The sequence below is a fragment of the Corvus cornix genome, chromosome 5, assembly GCF_000738735.6.
Source record: "Corvus cornix cornix isolate S_Up_H32 chromosome 5, ASM73873v5, whole genome shotgun sequence".
NCBI lineage: Eukaryota > Metazoa > Chordata > Aves > Passeriformes > Corvidae > Corvus > Corvus cornix.
The window spans coordinates 32,687,713-32,707,806 of NC_046335.1; the positions used below are offsets into that span (position 1 = coordinate 32,687,713).

At 44.3% G+C, this 20,094-nt stretch overlaps 1 long non-coding RNA gene across 1 annotated transcript; it reads left to right on the plus strand.

Annotated features, from left to right (window-relative positions):
- Positions 1-6: 6 nt before the first annotated feature.
- Positions 7-18,506, plus strand: LOC109145896. Its single transcript, XR_002047579.3, has 3 exons — positions 7-824; positions 14,642-14,714; positions 18,087-18,506. It is a non-coding gene; the product is annotated as an uncharacterized LOC109145896 (long non-coding RNA).
- Positions 18,507-20,094: the final 1,588 nt, after the last annotated feature.

Here is a 20,094-nt window from a genome sequence, read left to right on the forward strand (position 1 = left end):
CGCCTCCTGCCGGGGCCTGGAGGCCGTGTTTCCTAGCGCGCGTGCCGCGGTGTCCGTGCCCGGGCACCGGGAGTCGCTCGCAGGCTTCACCTGGAGCCGGCCCGTCGCCCCCAGTGAGGCGCTGAAGGGGCTGGCGTAAGGGGCGCCGCTGAGCGCGGCTGGCGGTGAGGGGCGGGATTTGAGACTAAACGAGGCAGACCCCTGGATTTTTACGAAAAGAGCAGAGGGGAAACCTGCGCCTGGTAGGGCCGAGAGGGCACTTCGCACCCCTGACGCTTGAAGCTCCTGGGGGGTGGGTTCTGTAACAGGGGAGTTTTCTGTCAAGCCCGTGACAGTCGGTGCGGGAACACACAGAAGTAGCACGTGACCTAGTGCCTTTTCGTGTTTATCATTAGGAAAACAGATCTATTTTTCCTCCTTGGACCTAACAAAAGTGAAAGATAATGCCTTAGAGATTAAAAGGAAAAGCTGCTCTCAGGCTCATAGGTGCTTGAGCCCCTGAGGAATTCATACTGTTCATTTATGAGCTCTGGTGTGCATTCTAGACAGAACTGAAATACCTTCTTGCATTATCATTCTCATGGTGGAGGTGTTGTTCCATATATGAAACAACGCATGATAATCAGAGAGCCTAGTCACTCCAAAAATCCTTTTTGGAGTTCACAATTATTCATGGTGCTTTTGCAGGTTCAGCGGGAGGCAGTAGAGGGTGCTGTGATTGCACACACAGAAACGAAACTGCCTAAAGAACAAGGAAACAAATACCCAAGACGCAGGTCATTGCAACACGGCCATGGTTTATGAAAGTCTACGAGGTTATTAAGGTAACTCCATTATGTTAAGAGTCAAGGGAAGTGTAGAGATCCAACACTACTTTCCTATATCATGGATGGTATTATCCTCCTGATGCTTTTGCGCTTGTATTATTTGCAGTTGAGGAGGAAATACTTCAGTAAAATAAATTCCATTGTTCCTCATAGCATTAAAAATCTCATAAAAAATAAGGAATGTATGTGATTGAAGCCTCCTGAAAACAGGCATTCTAAGGGGACACCATCAGTGCTGTGGTTACAAGTACTGATAGGCCAAAACCCTGTAGAATTTTAGTGATGGTCCCTGCCCCTACCAGCTTACAGTCAGTGGGTACAACAAGCGAAGATGGGTGGATGCATGGAGTCATTGTTGACACGTACTTCCTCTAACACTGCCTGATTGCTGGAGAAGTCATAACACACTCCTGACTACAAGAGGTTGTTTTGTCAGAAATCAGAGTAGGGTTGTGTTTTCAAGAGAGCTCTGAACATGGACAATGTAAGAGTGTTGCAGATTTTTATAGGCAACTTGTGAAAGAAGAGCAGAAATGGAAAAACTAAAACAATTGCAACATACTCCCCCTTGGAAACTACCATGGTCACAGACACTGGAAGGCAGAAGTACATTTCCACTCGTGCTTGCCAGAGGAGAAGATGGGTGGTCTTGTAGCTGTAACACAGGGACTACAACTCTCACCTGAATTCTGACTCTTGAGTTCACCAGAGAAGTCTTGTGTTGCCATGAACTGGTCTCCTAACCTCTCTGTGCCACAGCTCCTCATTATAAAGGTGGAGCTTTATTATTGAAAAAAGCATCAATGCCTGTGGGAAGGGCATCACAGAGGTTTCTTTCCCTTTTGCACAAAACTCTCCCCCCCTCTATTAGGCACTACCTCTGTTGCTGAGGTGTACCTTTGGGACACTGCAGCTGTGGTGGTGCCCACCTTGATGTAGCTGAGGTGTCAGCAGCAGTGTAGCTGCCACATCAGAGACTGTACAAAGATACAGGGCATCTACCTCTGCAGGCAGATTCCTTACAGGAACCAGTGGCACTAAAGCTCTGGTTCTGCTGTATACTGGAAGAAGGGACAAAGGGGGAAATTGCCATGAAGAACTCCAGAGACTCGCATGAAGTTTTTGTTTTTCAAATCTGTTGTTTTATCAGCAATTTTTTGGAAAATATATTTGTCTCACTGCTAATAAAAGAAGTGGCTCCACTGAACTGCTGAATTTCTTTCCACAAGAAAGAAGGAGGATTTTTTTTTTTTTGCATGTGTGCATGTGTGTTAGCTTATCTTCCCAATCTTGAAGCTGTTTTTCAAGCCAGAATGTCACAATTTAATTGGGGGAGAAGCCTTAATCACAACTTGCAAACAAGGTGAAAATGGAACATTTTTAACGATTCCTTTCCAAAAAATAGATGGAACAGGGGAATGCTGACATTGCTTTACTTTTGCCAAAGGCTGCCAACACTCCAAGGGAATAAGCTATTCAGCTGGTGAAAAAGTGCTGAACAAACACTGAAGGAGCTAAAGGGATACTCCCAATCATGATATACTTACTTTTCACTCTATCTCCTGCCCCAGCCTGATGTCTTACCCCTCACCCCATGCCCTAACATAAAAAAAAAAGGGGGGGGGGAATAGAAAAAAATAGGAAAAAAAAAAGAAAATAAGAAAAGGCAGGTTGGATTAAAACAGTAGCAAGAGGAATTGGTGGATCCTGAGAGTTGGCAGGGGTATTAGTATTTTGTAACCTGATCTGTCATGTGACCAGGGCCAGGCAATAAAAATAAGTCTCCTACCAGCCCTCCTGTTTGCTCAACTTTATTATATGGTGTCGGTGGAGAACTACTTTTTTTTTTTTTGGCAAAAATTTAGCAAATGAAGCCACCTGAATCATTAAATCCTGAAGGAAATCTGGCAGAGAACTGGAGGAGGTTGTTGCTGTGCTTCCAAGTTTTCCTGGAAGCAAGCATGTACTGAAGAGAAAAGGAGAAGGTGAAATCTTCTCTCCTAAATGTGGTGGGAGGGGCAGGAAGCAGAAAAACAAAACTATTAGAAGTAAATTAAATTCTTGATCAACCTTAGTAGAGGTTGGCAAAGATCTATTTAAATTAGCCAGCAAAGATTACCACTCATCATGGACTGGCACACACACATATTCAGCTGCTGCACACCACAGCGAGCAGAAATGTAATAACATACTGTAAATTACAGTTTGCTCACCACAGTGCTCAAGATGAGTTAATAACAGATAATGGCCCACAATTCACAAGTGGATCATTCTGGTAATTCTCTTTGATCTATAAGTTCAAGAATACCACGTCAAAGTATAGCTATGCACAGGAAAAAGAGTCAGTGTTAGAGCAAAACCCTAGTAACAGCCTCCCCCCCCTTTACAAGTCTATCATTAGCACTGTAAAAACAGAGATGCACACCTCACTGCCTTACTGGCCTCACCAGATCTGAGATTAGTAGGCAAAGGAAAAGCCTTCCAGAGCCAACATTTAACAGAGGTTGAGCAGAAAGACTATTAACCCTGGAATAGCTACCAAAACATCCCTAAGCCCTGTGCCAGGGGAGTAAAAAGAAGTTTTAACAAGAGGAAGGAACAGTTATTCTTTTTTTCTGGTATTAGGTGGATTTCCAACAAAGCTATCAGTGGGTTACATATGTACCGGTGAATGTCAGTTCTGAGATTGGGTCTTAACCTTCTTTGTAAGTGGCTCTTGTGAAAAGAAATAAAGGACATGCAAGGGGGCAATGATCAGAGACTTGTTGGTCAAGATAGATACAGAGGCACCAAGCAATGTTATTCGCCTCATCAGCTGGTAACCCTGAAAAAGAGAAAGATTCTGAATACTTTATAGATTCCAACAGAGAACTAAACAAGGCATTTTAGAAAGATCTTTCTGAGACCACAATATGCCATCAGAAAGCTGCTGAGTGAGAAGCTTCTCCTAATGAGAAGGCGAACTTCCAAAGAGAAGATCTCCTCAAGAAACAGGTTCCTTATGTCTTAGGAACTAGTCAATTTACCCTAAGCTCTTCCCTAAGCATTTCTGTTCATTTTAGTGAATCCCTCCTATTTTATTTAATATCATGTTATATTTATACATAATGAGTTTCAAAGATAGGTTAAGTGTAACCTTGAGTTCAACAGACACTGATTTTCGTTGTGTAATAGCAATGCTAACAGTGATTTATATTTTGTGAGGGAGACCAGGAAATAGATATGGATACATTTCTTAAAACTCTAATGCACCACATTACTATTGTAGTGCAAACCAAAGCCCATCTGAATGAGATGCAAAAAGATTGTTTGTTGGACAAGGCCTACATGGTTTTGAAGTACCATCCAGATTTTAGAAAGTTTCCCTGTCAAGGAAGATGAGGGATGTATATTTACCATATTAGTAAGTGTCTCACACATGCTCGAAGTGGTTTTGTGACAAGCCCCCATCTCACAAAAAATGGGGGGGAAAAGGCTGAAGGAAAAGCCCAGATGCAGATTTGTTCATCTGTACAAGTGATAGTGTCACCTGTGCTCTCTAAGGAGACCCTGCAATGGCATGTATGTACTGAATCCAGGAATAATGCTGTAGTGCTCGACACACTTCTGGGAACAGTGAAATTAAAGAGCCAATTCATTTAACTCCCGAAGTGTGAGAAAGGGCCTAGAGACAAGAAGCAACATGTTATCATATGTGCTTAGTTTGAAGGACGGGGCAAGCAAAAGACAATCTCACATACCTCCAAATCCAATGCAAAACACTGGAGGAAAATGGTCAGATAAAAAAGGAGAGAGATGCAATTTGAACATCCACCGTGTGTTTTGACTGATCCTGGTAACTTTCAGCTGTGCATAGAGCAGAGCAGAGTGTAAGAGCAGCCTGTTCTGAAGGAGTGCACCTGCGAGGTGACACAGCTGAGCTCTCCTGCCTGTCCCCTCCTCCTCTCAGTCCTCAGTCTGTGGCTGCTGCCACCACTGCTGGGAAGTGACACTGCACTGCCCACAGAGACATCAGCTAGAGACTGTGTGGCCATGAGTGCGGCACCGTGGGTTTGTGACATAAGCGCTCAGCATGGTTTCAGTGGGTCTTTGTAAGTCATCTGTGAACTCCACTAGTGCAGGATCAAGCTTGTACAGTATCATGCACCTTTTGGGTGCTCTAGAAATGGTGTTTACCAAACCTCACATCTCCTCTCTCCAGCAGGAAGGGTATATATAGTCATCACTTCATTTAGCATGGCAGATTTTTAAGTAGACACAAAATGTCTGGTTAAGAGCTGTGCAAAGCATCAGGGAGGTAATTAAGTTGGAGCTCAAGAGTAATGAGGTGACAGAGATTAGGTTGAGCATCATTTCTTTCACATCGATGTGTCCTACTTTCAGAAAGACAGAAATGCACTTGTGAAAAATTTCCACCAAACATTCCCACTGAGGTTACAGGAATTTTTTTTAACTATGTAAGTATTTAAAAGACCAAGTGAAGAATATCACAACATTTAAAAAAACAAAACCAAAAAATAAACCAAAACAAATCAACGGGAATTCTAGGTCAGCAGGATGTCACCAGGGAGGATAACATGTTATCAGAGATCACCCAGGGATGTGCAATTATAAAGGGAGCCACGATGTCATTGCTATCCTCCATTTGCAGTCCCATCAGAAGGACAGAAACCCCAGCAGCGTGTATTCTCTTGATACCATGGGGTGTTGCTGTCTCAGGAAGAAAAGGGTCACCTACCACCTCACCAGCACTATTTCCTGCCTCTGTTGAGAATGCCCAGCAAATCTTATTCAAGATTTACTGGTACGTTTTGCTCTTCCTTAAATACTCCTCCAAATGTCTCGACACTTTCTAGGAACAGGGTGGCGTAGGGAGGCCACTCTGCACAGCCAGCAGCTGCCCTGGGTTCGCTGGGTCAGCAGCTGGAGGAAGCAGTTTCCTGTTTTGCTGGTGCTCAATGCCACTTAACAATAGGGGGAAAGAAAAAACTGCAGGATCTAGGCATTGCAAAGCTGTTTTCTACATGAGCTGTCCGCCTGCCTTCCCCTCTCCTCCAGACACCCCCACCTCACACACCCAGCCCCAGCTGGTGGATGGCAGCGCAGGAGAGGAGGCAGAGATGCTTGAGACTGAGGTTACAAGGGCTTGAAGGGATCTCTACCATATAAGCAGCCTGGACCCCATGTAGGTGAGTCTGAAACAGCAGGCTGGATATTACTAGTTTGTATCTTTTCTTCTGCCTCCTGTGAGAGAGAAAATGAGAATCATGTGTAGTGCTTCTGGAGCTTCAGTGTCAGCAAGCGTCATTCATGCCTTCTTACAACACCTAAAACATCTCGTCCATCATAGTAGATGGGTTTCAACAATATCCTGAGATAACCATTTCCAGCAGTGGTCAGTTCATTAGGGCAGGAACAGCACAGGCGGTGATTTCTCATTCTGCCTTTCTGAAACATGTCCTTCTTTAGTGGTTTTCTCAGTGCCAAATTCTTAATCCGCTCTTATCAGCTCATGGAGTGCTTTTACACTCTTACTTGGCTCCTACTGCCTACACACTCAGGAAGCATCCCTTGCTACCGTGACAGAGTTTGCTTCTGGTGATGCCTCTCCATATCCAAATCCTACCTCACTTACTGGCTTTGTTGACCAAAAGCTTCTTCTGACATTAAGGGTTGCAGGGGGTACCTCTGTAGAGCAGAAGAAACTAAGCATTGTAACTGTGAGTGGAGCCACTCAGAAACAGGAAGTGCAGGTGCCCAAACCGTAATCTGGGTTTGTTGCTATCCCTGTCCCTTTATTTCTGCCTCCCCCTCTGTTTCTGAATACATGTTGTCTTCAAAGGCACACAGGGCAGCAGACAAGAGCCCCAGGCAGATGGGAAGTCACAGGCTCTTTGTTAGTGCTCAGGCTATAGAAATTCCAGGTGAGTCACCCCTGCTTGCAGGAGCAGGTAGCCTAGACATTGCCAGTCAAGCTCGTAGAGCCTTAAATGCAATCCTGACAAGGAAATTATCAGAAGCAATGCAGATATTACAAATGCAGGTCTTTTGTTATTTCCTGTAGCCTTAAAAACTTCTGTGACAACTGAGCCCTACAGCTTTCAAAGTTCAGGAGTGGCATTGCTTGAAGATACAGTGTGCAAGTATTGCACTAAGTTTACCAAATACTGTGCTAGAAACCTCCTTATTGAAGGATTTCTTTTGTTAAAATTTTTGTTTGTCTGTTTGTTTTTGCAGTGAAACCTCAATCCCACCTGTTGGTTTTGGTTTGGGGGTTTTTTTTTAGAGAAGTTATGATTGGGTTATAAAGCCAGTAAAATTCAGTAAAATCTCCGGGGCTTAAACTGCCAAGCACACAGTAAAGTTTTACAGAGAACTCAGACAGAGAGACACAGTAAATGTAGGGCATCTACCATGCTTAAACCTTGTAATGACCCAACATTGTTTTATCATCATCTGAACACAGCAGGAGAGCTAAAAGCCCACTGAACTCCATTGGAGGAAGAGTACTCTAGGTCTTTATGAAGCACATTACAGAAAGGATATGTTTGACACAAAAAAAGCCCCCACAAATCCTAGGATGAAAGTGACTTTGTCTATGCTAAAGGTTTACCTAACATTATTTTGCAATCAAGGTATGGTGTTTTCTTACATTCGTCTTTACTTTCATTGTTTTCCCAGACAAGACTGAAGAGTATCATTAATGCAATTTCTCAGAAGACATCTGTCATCTGTCACATGTGTTTATATATCCATGCCTACTGTGTGCAGTCTGGGAAAATCCCCTAGTGTTCTTGAGGGAGAAAAAAGACCACAGGGATGAGTAGTGGCATGACACCAGCTACCCATGGAGTAGCAGTGTCTTCAATGTTGTGTTGCACTCAGTACTCTTAGAACAAGTTAATTACCAGGTTAAAGGAAGATAATCAACATAGGAAACAACATCATTATTCAGCAAGACATCAAATGCTATCTCGGGTGCCTGTTACTCTTGCTCGACCAGTTCAGCTTTTAACAGTGTATTAGTCATCTGACCACACTGAACATCAATCTTTCACTCCTCATTACACACTCAAATACAAGCTACAGTATAGACTTGCTCCATCCTGTAATTACAATATATAGCCATGCTATAAAATCTATTATGTCTAGAGGTTAGACTCAGAAACAAATTAATTGATTGCACTTTCTCCACTTCTAGGCTAAGATAAGATTTTGTTGATTCTTTTCAGTGAAAGACTACTTTTTCTGTAATTAACATGGTTTGCCATAATAAGTAGCATGTCAGCAAGAAACTCTTCATACAGAGGCAAGCAACAGGCATTTTATCATCACAAGGCACCTGATTATCAGTATTATAAAGTTATCTTTTGGCAGAGAAGTCTTGGCAGCAAATAGCCTCTTCAGTGTGAGATTAGCAGTTCTGCACCAGGCCAGAGCCCAGCTGACAGCTCAGCCTCTGCGTGCATGCCGTGGCAGTGCTGCGTGGGGGACGCACCCCTTTGCACAAGTCAAGTGCTTTGCCATTCCACCTGGTGACAGGGGTAGCAGTTCATGCCTTTCAGAAGCGTACAAACTGAAATGCTGGATTTAAATCGGATCACATGATTTGTCAGATGGCAAATGTCAGGGTGGCCTGTGGACTGTTTGAACACAAGAATCTGGAGAAAGCTAATATTTTGGCAGCTCTGTAAATAAGGTTTTCCTTGTTTTTTGCTCTATGGAGGACAGGACTCCAAAAGTGATTCCCCAAATTCTCACTGCTTGGGGATCAGTAGTTCGATCCAACTAGGGACCAGGACTGTGGTGTGGCAGGAGAATGCACAGGTCTTGCACTCATGGGTGTTGTGGTTAGGCAGTGTGGGTTCAGAGAGGCACCAGAGAGACAAGCCTGTCCTGGCTGAGGAAGATGCTCATTTTCCCAAGAATGATTTTACCTTTTCTTTTTCTCTTTTCCTACAAAAATTGTCTTAGGGGGGTTGTTTCAGTTCCTTTTTTCCTTCAATTTTCCCCTTGTTTCCCTCTGTCTCAGCCCTTTCCTCCCCATCAGTCACTTCTCTGTCACCACTTGCCATTCTTCACTACCCCGGTCATGTACCTGGCTGTCACTCAGGATGGTTTTCACTAAGCAGGGCAGTGACCTCACTAACATAGGGACTTCCCCGCCCCTGCCTCTGGTGTGAGCTGAAGCACTAATGTCAGAGCTGGGGTAGCCATGGCTCAATTGAGCTTGGAAGATGAATATTTTTGCTATTCTTTTTGCTCACATCCCAGCACAGCTGTGTCCAAAGAGAAGAGTGTTGTGCTGCTTGTGGTGTGGTGGGGTGTTCTGGTGCAGTGGTTCAGGCTGCTGTAGGACTTAGGCACGCCTGTATAAAACAATGGTTCCCCACCCAAAGCACCCACAGTTTAAGTGACTTTCATAAGCTTAGCATGCTCAGAATCTCTAGTGAAAGCTGCAGTGCTGTTCAAAGAGCAAGTTGGGAAAGTCCCACTCTCTGCAGAATGAAAGTCCCATCTCTGGGTGAGGAAGAAGGTATCACTTTCTCTCCTTTTCTCCACTGTTTTGCTCCTGGTCCTAAGCTACAAAACAAACCCAGGATATCTCAGGGAACATTCAATCTGCAGCTTGTTCTCAGCTGATCCTGTTGCAGGGAGCAAGTTTCTGGCTGATTCACGAGCAGTAAAAATAAACAGTCTGGGGAAGGCAGGGAGGAGGGAGGGAGACTGGTGGTTACAGAGGAAAAAGTAGGAGCTACAGCAGCTGGTGTTTTCTTTGCTGGTTCTTTTCAGAGGATTTAGGCAGGTTGGAGATGTAAGTGATTAATGGAGAATGATAACACCTCAACCCCCTCCTCCTCCTTCTCCTGGAAGGAACATGAGTCTTTATGCATATCACTGGTCTCTCAGCTTTAACCTTTCCAAGATTTACACACTCCATCCACTCCAGTGCTGTGCTGTGGAGCTGACAGCACATCTGGGTGTATTAACTGTACACTCTGCGGTTTTTACAAATGCTTAGGGTTTGTTCTCAGCCTTTGGAAACACTGCACTCAAAGCTCTGAGACTTCCCCCACGGACTGACCAGACTGAAGACGAACTGCCACACAAACTCAAGACTCTTTTTGGGTGTTTTTTAGCCTCTTCTGTGCATGGAGTAAAGGCCACAGCTATGTATTGCTGAACCCCAGTAAAATGTGCCTCCACAGTGGCTCCGAAAGCATATTTGGAAATATTGTACAAGTAGCAGAAATCCTTTTCTGTCCCCCTCCATAGGTATGTCAACTGCTTTGCCAAGTACTTCTAGGGATCCTATTCCCATCTCTGCTCAGGGCTAATCATATCATGACACGCTTCTGTTCTCTGCCACATGGTTAAGAGGTCTGCTTTCCTCCTGGCTTTCTTGCACTGGAGAAAAGTGTTTGGCAGAAATAGATGGGCAAAGGCGCATACATAGCTTCTGCCATTGATGAAAAGGAGTTGCAACAGAAGTATTGTGTTATAAGTTTAAAGATGAGATTCCCACCAGGAACAGTATAAGACAAAATTTAAGGAGATGTTATTTATTATTTCTCTTAAGCAGGGCTGATGGAGGCATAAATTTAATAATAATAGTGTGCTACTGAAATTACTAAAGTACTGAAAATACTGAAGGCGAGATGGCACATAACAGAGAGGATGAGTAGGATACCAGGAAAAATGTGATGACTTCAGAAATTCACAGCATAAAGGTCATACTCCTAGGCAGCAGGAGCTCCTGCTGTAAAGACAGGGACACAGTATTTGTAAGAAACAGTGGTGAATAAAGACCAAAACTTTTTCATCCATTACAGGATAACTGAGCCACCAGTATGACACAGCCATGGAAGAGGTGAACACAGTCAGAGGATATATTAGACAAGATACTTTAGTTGATTAGAAAAGCATTACCACCATTGTATAAGGCAGTATCAAAACTTCATCCCGAACAATGCATACAGCCCTTGTTACCCATATTTACAAAAATAAATAGACCACAACCCCTGATGATCAGGAAAATGAAAACTGTCCTGAAGACTGTAAAATAAACTGATTTGAAAGCAACAAAACAAGAATGGATGAGCAGGGACAGGAGCATTTAAATATGTCAGAAAAGAAAACAACAGGGAGAGAGAATTAGTAATTTAAACTAAATCATGACCTTAACACAAAAACAAGATGTTATATGAAATAATGACCAGGAGAACAAGCTTATCTAAAAAATTTCCTTTAAATTTAACAAGGGGGAAATAGAGCAAACTTAGGATGGAGCTTCACAAGTTATTAACATTTTATGATGCATAAAGTCCCACCAGACCTTTTCCATCCCAAGTCCTGGCATGGACTTTGCAGATGCATATGCATTAAGAACAGCATACATGTTTACTCACAGGGTGATTTAATCTTTAATGATCAGGACAAGACACTGTGAGGTACCAGGGGTGGGAACTGGAAGCTGTCGTATCTTGGTTCCTGGTTGAAATTCAGACCAGACTGAGTGTGGCTGAAGGAGAATCACCCAACTGTTGGTTGGTAGTTTCTTTGGAAAATAAGCTGCTTTGCAACTCCAAATGGACAGTTTTCTATGTCACGAAATCACCACTGCTAAAAGTGGTGATGGTGGAAAGATTTGCTGGCAGTCTTTCTAGCAGTGCCAGAGATTGCCTGGACAGGGAGAGCAAACAACCGTGTGTATAGTGTAGTGGAGGGCGGTGGGTGGAAATCACACAGCCATCAGCTGATGTTACCTGCCCTGAGTCCAGAGAAGGACCCAGGTCCCTATCACTGCCCACAAAGCACTTGTTCATTTGACTTCACCATGGAAAGTACAGACCAAGATCAAACTGAATGGTAGCACCCTCTTACTGTCCCATGGCTTGTGGCATCTGTTCATGCTCTGCCAGCATGCATTTACACACACTTCCCATTCCCTGATTTATGAAAGCCTGAACTATGTGCTTGCAAGGGAGCCATGTGCCCCTCTCTTGCATCTCCCAAGAGCACACCCACCACCACATACTCTGCTCATGGTGCAGGCTGGGGGGGAGGACAAGAGGCCTGGTAAAGGCTGAGCTAGTCACAAACTCACTGGAGTTTTCTTCAGTTTTAAGATCCAAGACTGGCTTTTGCCAAGACAAATGCTGGCACATCCTGCAGTAAAAGGGAGGGGGAGTGCAAGGGCATGAGGGAGTGGGGTGGAGAGGGAGACCAAGAGAGACAACTGATTATCTTTTTTTCTACCATGCTGGTCCTGTGAGATAGGAGAAATTTTTAATGCATGTACATACTCCAGGTTTTCCAAAGGCTGTCTTTAGCTGTATATCATATTTCCAGGGGTCAAATGTTTATACATTTTGTCTACAAGAGTAAAAATGTGTCTTTTTGTTGGGGAGTGACTGATCACAGGAGTGAGCCAGAGTGCAATACATTAAAGAAGACGCAAGTTGCTTCACTTCTTCAATGAGGTTAGCTAAGTGGTGTAGGTTCTGTGCCCCATCTCAACCAGAACTGGTTTATCAGTCAGACCACAACACCTTGGCTGCATTGCATCCTTCCTTCCGAACAAAACCAAACCATCTTGAACAACACCTGAGGACGCTTGTTTATTAAGCGTATACCAGTTTTGAGAATTCTTACATCTTTTGATATGTAAATGCTTTCCTGGAATCAGTCTGACCACATAACTTGTTTAACCCACAAGACACTGCATTTGCAAGCAGCACATCACATGCAACTTACATGTAAATGATGCTGTAGCCATACTGATGAACTTTGTCCAGATGGGCACTCTGCAGATCTTGAACACAACCAAACTGACTGGATATCTATAAATATAATATTATTAAATTAGTTTTCTAATTAGGTTCAACAAAGACAGGTGCCAGATTCTGCACCTGGGGCAGGACAAATCTGAGTGTACATACAGACTGGGGAACGAGACACTAGAGAGCAGTGCTGTGGAAAGGGACTTGGGGGTCCTGACTGACAGAAAGTTGAACATGAGTCAGCAGTGCTCTGGCAGCCAGGAGGGACAACCCTGTCCTGGGAGGCATTGGGCACAGCATTGCCAGCTGGGCAAGGGAGGGGATTGTCCCTCTCTGCTCTGCACTGGGGCAGCCTCACCTCAGGTGCTGGGGGCAGTTCTAAGAGCCACAGTAGGAAAAAGATAAAAAGCTCTTACAGAGCATCCAAAGGAGAGCAACAAGGATGGTTAAGAGTCTAGAGGAGAAACCAGAAAAGGAGTAGGTGGAGTCACTTGGTCTGCATCCAGGCAGAGACTGAGGGGAGACCTCATAGCTGCCTGCAGCTTCCTCATCAGGGGAATTGGAAGGGCAGGCACTGATCTCTTCTCTGTAGTGACCAGTAACAAGAGCTGAGGGAATAGCCTGAAGTTGTGTCAGAGGAGGTTTAGGTTGGATATTAGGAAAAGGTTCTTCACCCAGAGGGGGGTTGGGCACTGGAACAGGCTCCCCAGGGAAGTGGTTGCAGCACCAGCCTGACAGAATTCAAGAAGCATTTGGACAATGCCCTCAGACACATGGTGCGACTCTTGGGATGTCGTGCACAGGGCCAGGAGTTGAACTTTGATGATATTCTATGAGTCTAGGTTTTTAAGAAGTAATGTAGTCAAATCTTTAATGTTGAGAGAAAGAGGGGAAATTAGAAGATTACTGCACAGAGAGCTCTTTGTTTACTTTTAGAAAATGATAAATTCAAGCACCATTTGGATGTACACCACTATGAATCTGTCACTATAGGCCACTGAACACTGGATATTACCCAAACAGGTTTTTATCCAGTTCCTTCTCAGGATCATGCCACCATTCCTTCACAGGGTAAAAGAAGAATCGCTGCTTTGAAAGACAGATATTGCTTATAACTCACCTTTATTGAGGAAGTTTTAGGGAACAAGGTAGGATTTCTGCGGCCTTGAGCAATCTGGTCTAGTGGGAGGTGCCCCTACCCATGGCAGCAGGGTTTGGGACTAGATGATCTTTAAGGTCCCTTCCAATCCTTAACATTCTATGATACTTGTGCTAAAGCCAGAAGTCCTATGAACAGCCTACAGGCAAAACAAATTCACATTTCTCACAGGATAAACTAACTGCTTCTCACTGGTCCTGCTTTAGTAGCTGCCTCCAAAGGCAGTTTTGTTGTTGTTTTTAAACAGATTGCCTCAGAGTTGATGGAGAGATACTTCCCATGGAATAACAAGCTCTGTGGCCCTTTAGTCATCCTGCATGCATCAAGCATGCAGCAGTCTCAAGAGGTCTTGTAGTATTGCCCACGCCAGATCAACTCTGCCTTCTCCTGACCCCTGAGTTGCTTAGTGCTAGGTGCTTGTTTTCCATGCTCAGCCAGTTCAAGCTCTTCCCATTCAGAACTGCAATACTTGGGGTCTTTTTGTAGCTACCCTTAAGATAGGAGGTCTGTCCTACTTGGCCTCAAGTACCTTGCATACTACGCAAACACAAGCACTTGCTGAGTTACCAATTCAGCCAGGAGCAGGCTGAGGTGTGGGCTGTGAGATATGGAGGGCCTGCAACAACTGACAACATGTTTGGCGCAGCACAAGGCATTAAGGAAGACAAAGCCCAACCTCAGCATGAAACCATACCTGACTTCCATGTGTGTTTGTGTAAGGCAGGCAGCTCTTGAGGACGCTGTCGTGTTTTTATGTGTGTTTAAACAGAGCCTAGCACAACAAAGTCCTTAATCCAAACCAGAGCTCTTAAGTATCACAGTAATGCAAATTAAATAACATTAATAATACACTTTCCCTCTCTACTCACCAGGTCAGGCCCCTTGTTGTCATTGTTGGGAAGGAGCTGGGCTTCACATCAAGCTGGGACACATCTTCAGGCTAAGGTCAGTTACTGCCCGTTAGCCAGGCTGCCCTGCTGGACCTGCAATCATGACTCCTCCTGAGAGGAGAAGTATGTTTAGTCTATACCCAAGAGAAAAGTTAATGTCATTCATCCTGTGTTTGCCCCAGCTAAAAGCACATGTTTGTACAATTACCAGGGTTTAGCTAACACTAGTATTTTTGCATGCCACAGCAATTTGGCTGTGTCAGAATCTATAGGACCTTTTTTTAGAAAACAAAGAAAATGGAGTTGGTAAAGTTCTCAGCAGACATTTGCTGAATGTGTACTTTTTAAAATAGTGCATGCTAGTTGCTGTCACTAAATTTAATGAAAGTTCTAAGACTTCTAGCAAAACATTTCTGATCCCAAAAGAAAATACGTTTCAGTCATTTCCATCTATTCTGTAATCCAGCATTATTAGTTGGCCCATTTCCCACAAGCAGAGTGCTGTACAGCGGGTAATCCTACAGACACAGAGTTTGTCACAGTTCATCTTCTTCCATGAAATTGCATTAGAGTGAATAATAACTGATGATCTGCTCGTGAATGAGTATCTCACCTCTTCTAGTTACAAGATGCAGGGAAGAACTATTAAAATAATTAAACATACACAGCTACATTATTAATCAATAACAAAATTTTACTAAAAAAATTACAAACAGTATTTGACCACTCACTGAACTTGGCTGACAGCAGAAAACCACCTTCACAAATAATATCACTGTCAGAAAAACATAATTAGACATATTATTTCCAAGTAATATAGAAAATAATACATATAGAACAAACATGCAGCATTCAAACAGTTACATTCAACAGATGCCTTCAGTTAGCTGCTCCTATATATACAGGCAATATCATTTCAGAAGAGGCTCCAGACAGAACACAAAATCAGCATTGTGCCTTTTAGCATTGCGAAGCTTTAAAGAGGTTTAAGAAGGGAAGCAAGATTGTAAGTTTGCTTATCAGTAACAGCTTTTTTGGAAGGCAAATGTTGAGAAAGATGAGCGATATTTTCATAAGATTAAAAGTATGTCTTTTGATAGGACATTTGATGGTGAGTTCTGTAGGTAAATGCACTGGGTTAATGGTCTCCTTCATGTTGAAACAGTATCCTCAGCGGGATTTGCTTTCTCGGCCGCTGTAGGTCCCCTCCCCCAGCTCTGTGACATGAGAAATGCAGTGTTCTTAATGACTGGAGCAGGAGGGATCTTGTTATTGTGGCTGCATCACCCCTCCAGGACACAGTTCAGTAGAAGTTTGTCATGTGGCTGAGCAGAAACGATGAATGCAGGTTTTATGAAGTTCACTCCCCAAATACAAAGGAACAGGGGAAAAAAACCCACCACATTCATGGCTACAGGCTGCGAGAGTACACAGTTCACAGCCGGAGCTCTACATTGATCACTGTCAAGCTGCTGGGCTGCAATGCACCTGCGAGCTGTCCCCCACTCCCTGAGCAGCAAGCCTTTACCTGCACTCCCACCTGCATTTGCAGCATCTCCCCCGTTACCCATCTCCTTGTTTCTCACCCCTCTTCTTTCCTAGCTGACGGGCATTCAGTGCTTCAGTATCCCTCTGATACCTAGCTTGGATCTGAGGAGAGCTAATCACCCCCTCTGCTTAGAGGCACGTGGAGATTCACCAGTTAATATCCCCACAGGCTTGTTTCTCTGCTGCCCTTGCCCACCTTATCTAGGGTATTGCTTCATTTCCTGTTTGCTCCCAGCAGCAGCCTCCTTTGCTTTAACTCCAGGCCATTATGCAGGCTAATATCAAACAGGTGGAAGAGGTAAACATTAAAAAAACCTCAAAAAACCTCAGAACAACCCAACATGTCCTTCCTCTCCTCAACGGGCATGATGACATTGTCAGGAAATGGGTAATAGCTGCAGGTGCTAGAAAATGAACTACATGTATAGGAATGCCTGGAGTTTGAGTGTTGAAAATATACAGACAAATAACTTACTGTGAATAGTTTATTCTAAATAGGTAAGCAAGGTCTCCTTGAGAAAGCACCCCGAGCACACTTCAGGCATAACAGCAGTCATCTCGCTCTAAGCAAGTCCCCCAACATCATAGAATGGTTTGCATTGGAAAGGGCCTTAAAGATCATCTCATTCCAACCCTTCTGCCATGGGCAGTGACACCTTCCACTAGATCAGGTTGCTCAAAGTCCCGTTTAACCTGGTCTTGAACACTTCCAGAGATGGGGCATCCACAATTTCTCTGGGCAACCTGTTCCAGTGCCTCACTACCCTCACAGTAAAGAGTTTCTTCCTCATATATAACCTAAACCTACCCTCTTTCCGCTTAAAGCAAATCCCCTTTGTTCTATGACTGTATGCCCCTGTTCAAAGTCCCTCTCCATGTCTCTTGTAGCCTCCTTTTTTAGGTACTGGAAGGCCACAATAAGCTCTTCCCAGAGCCTTCTCTTCTCCAGGCTGAACAATCCCAACTGTCTCAGCCTCTCCTCATAGGAGAGGTGCTCCAGCCCTCGGATCATCTTTATGGCCCTCCTCTGGATCTGTTTCAACAGATCTGTGTCCTTCTTGTGCTGAAGACCCAGAGCTGGGTGCAGCTACTCCAGGTGGGAGGAATGAGTTTGGGGCAGCCAGGCTGGCTCCCAGTGACGGCACAGTGCAGTCCCCAAACACACATCAGCACAGGGTCAAAACCTGGACTGGGAACTGCCACACCCTCACCTCCCTGGCTGCCACCTTATCCTGATCTGTTCCCAGTGTGTTTCTCTCTGCAGGATTTGGGGCCTTGGTTGCAGGAAGCAGGTGACAGTACTGATAAAAAGCAAATGCCCTCCTGCTGTAGTATGTCCATAGGCAAGTCTGAGTGTAACTATGTGTGCACACACTTGTCTGATCTGACCATTTGAGGTTCATGAATGCATCACATGCTAGGCTTTATAGGTTAGGCACTCAGCTTAAGAATTTTCTGACATGTGCTGGATCATTTAGTTTGTTGGCATCTATGTGACAATAACTTAAGGTGCTCTTTTCCCTAGAAGGAGGACAAGCAAGGCATAACAATATCAGGAATTGCTCCCTTGGCTTTACTTGTCCACTCAAATTTGGGAAACTATATCCCTGAGCCCATTTCAGCAGGTTTACTTTGGAAAATCAGTATCATTGTTAGCTGTCAATAACTCACTCCATTTACTGCTCTCAGCTGCTCAGGAGGACACAGCAGACTCTGAGACGGGTAAGGTTACTGCATGATAACAGCAATTCTTAAGTCAAATAGGATAATGAGGCTCTCCCTAGATGGTGACAAGCTTTGGATTTCCCATAGAAACGTGTGATTGTGCCTGTGTCTTTGCCTGCTGTGTTGAGGACTCTCCCCCTCTTCTCCTCCGCAGGTCTGGTTCCCCAGCCCCAGCCCCAGCAGTGGTGGAGCTGAGTGGCTGTGGGCACTTGATGCTGATTAAATTCTGCTGACTGAGGAAGATGTCAAATTCTACCCAAAGCAGAGAGCCGCCAAGGAAAAGCTGCTTTTCTTTGCTTTTGACAGCTGGAGCCATGAATTTAAGCAGAGGTCTCACCTTCAGGCAAGTCAACAGCTGGGCAGGGAGCAGTCTTTCTTAAAGAGAGAGTGCACTGTATTTTGCTGGAGTTCAGTGTTGCCAGGAGGTGAACGAGTTGAATTGCAAGAGAACATTTATGGAAAACCCCAGGTGCAGCTGGGTTTTTTGTTGCCGGGTTGTTTTTGTTTTTTTCTTTTTCTTTTACTAGAGAAAGACCAAGTAACAAACAAGAAAGAGGAAATGAAAACAGTCTTAATTCCCACCCTTGGTGTTTCTCGTCTTTCATTTCCCCTCCTGTATGAACAAGGAGAAGATGCAGCTTGTGTCTGTACAGGAAGTTCCTGAACCCGAAGTCCTTTTGCTAAGATGTCCATGCACTGCGTCACATATATTTTATACTTTTTTAATGCTATTTTTATATGTATGCAATGCCATTCTTCAGGAAACAGTGGCTCTATTGATCAGTAATGGGGTCCATAAGACTCTTCCCTGTTTCTAAATCTGTCTGTCCACAATGGCAATCCAAAGCTCTTTCTGCTGAGGAACTGCTTCTTGCCTTTGCAGTGTGAAACCTGCATGCTCAGTTCAGGGCCCAGTGGACGGGAGTTCCCATAACAAAATATCACTGCCCTAACTAGATGCCCATTACTGCAAATATTACTGGCACTATCACCTGAAAGGCTGAGGGCTGAACGGCACTAAAATATAATTAGGCTTCACTTACACACTATACTTTCTGAATCTAAAAGAGAAACTTTGTCACTGCAGGGCCAGGCTTTGTGATTTTCAGACCCATGGAGCAGAAACCAGGATCCAGAGGAGGTTCAGACCTTCTAGGAGGCTGGGACAGACACAACTCAGATCTAGGTGCAGTGGGAAATACATAGCACACAGTCACACGGCCACTGTCACATCATGTAATTCATGTGTGTGTTATCTTAGCAGGTGTGACCGGCCAGAAGTGTGAAATGTAGTGGAGCCTTGCTATTGCCCTTTCCTACCCTCCAGAGGTACAGCTAAAGCCACAGCTGCTTACAGTACTCTGGCCACCAGACAAGAAATTTGGGGGTACTCCCGAACTCTCTTGTGGGAAAAACAGCTTTAGGAAAGGACTAGGTACTAGTTGGACCAAAAGGAAAGTGTATAGCTGTCTAGTTTGCAGTCAGATGGTAAGGGACATCCTGGGCTCCACATGCTGATGTCAGGGATGTTTAGGTACTTCATGCATAGCTGCCTAGTGCAAAATGCGAAAGCAATCCTGAGCAGGGCAGGGAAGCCAAGGCTCTGGCTAGTGAGGGTCCTAGACAGTAGGCATCATAACCATAATCATTCTTTTTCTCGCTGACATTTCCAATTTTATTTTCCTTCCCAGCTGAAGACCTACAAGAGAAGAAATGTCCCACCCCCAGTCTCTCCCCTGATCCTTATAACACTTTCTAGGGAGGTGGGAAATGTGAATTTTAAACCCTTCAGGAGGGAATTATCTGTCTCCACAGTACCTTGAAAATATGAAATGAGAGCTCTCCCCTTGGTTAGGCACTCTCCCCTTGTCTGTTACTTTGGGGCATTTAAGGTATATCCTGGGAAGACTCGCAACTGCCAAGCTCTGTTGTGAAAACACAGTTTTATCATCATCATCGTCGTCGTCATCATCATCATCATCATCATCAGTGCTGCTTTGAGGGGGAAGAAAGCCCAAAAAAACCAGCAAGCATCATCATCCAGCCCAACAGGGAAAAGAAGGGAATGGCAGAGAGTAGAAATATTTTGTGTCTTGATCTCCACCACTACTGTTGATAATGGAGTAGAAGTCGCAGTTCTCTGGCCTGCAAACACTGAAGTG